Raw genomic sequence first — 994 nt, 5'->3', positions numbered from 1 at the left:
GAGACAGACTGGGAAATAAATAAATAAATAAATAAATAATAAAGTTATGAAACCTTTGAAGAAGAGCCTCTGGGAAAGCACCGGGCCCCCAACATGGTGCTGGGTGGAGTGGGAGGAAGAAGAAGAAGGAGAAAGAGGGTGGAGGGTAACAGGATTGGGATAGTTGACCCAAATCTCATGAACCACATAATAATAAATCAAGAGCTTGACCTCCATATTCACTGCCGCTTACAGGGTGGTAAACAACTGGGGATACAGAGAAAACATACCAATAAAGAGCAGACTGTGTGCTCAATGGGAAGCATTATAATAACAATCAAAACCCCAAATAAAATAGCTTAAATATTGATACAATAATCAAACTTTGTTGGTACAAACTCAGTATTTCTGGGCTGAGCATCATTTGTCTTCTAAAATGTAAAATATACAGTTGAGAATAAAATGCTTTAATGCTATATTGTAATGTACCTTTTTGTACCCTTAATTCAGTGATTTATACATATATTCTGTATTAAATATAGAATATATGTATATGTATGTAATGTATGTATTTATCTGTCTTGGGCACAAACATTTCCTTTGTGTTAATTAAAGTTCTATTTAATTTTATCTCTAAATAATGATTCACTGTAACACTATTGTCTTCCTGCTCCAATATTTGTCTTTTGAGGTACAAATACAGCTCACATATACAAAAACAGATGTCAGCAATATAAAACCAAAAGAATAATGCAAAAACTTTGTTTAATGTCAAAAGACAATGTTAAATGAAATATCTATATAGTATATATATATATTTGTTATTTTAATTTATTACACTATGTTTTTATTTTAACAGCTACAGTATTTACTTTTAGACATTATATTTAAAGAAGCATTTCACCCGTGGAAACATTAATCTTTATTGAAAGTGGGTTATATATGTAGTCGAAATGTAACATAAATTTTGAATTTGGTGCCTATTTGACCGAGAAAAGAGTGTTTGTAGTCTCAC

Source organism: Morone saxatilis, unplaced genomic scaffold, assembly GCF_004916995.1.
Source record: "Morone saxatilis isolate NCDOM2014 unplaced genomic scaffold, NCSU_SB_2.0 Contig4, whole genome shotgun sequence".
NCBI lineage: Eukaryota > Metazoa > Chordata > Actinopteri > Moronidae > Morone > Morone saxatilis.
The sequence above is the reverse complement of the archived record's forward strand: the minus strand, read 5'-3'. Positions refer to the sequence as shown.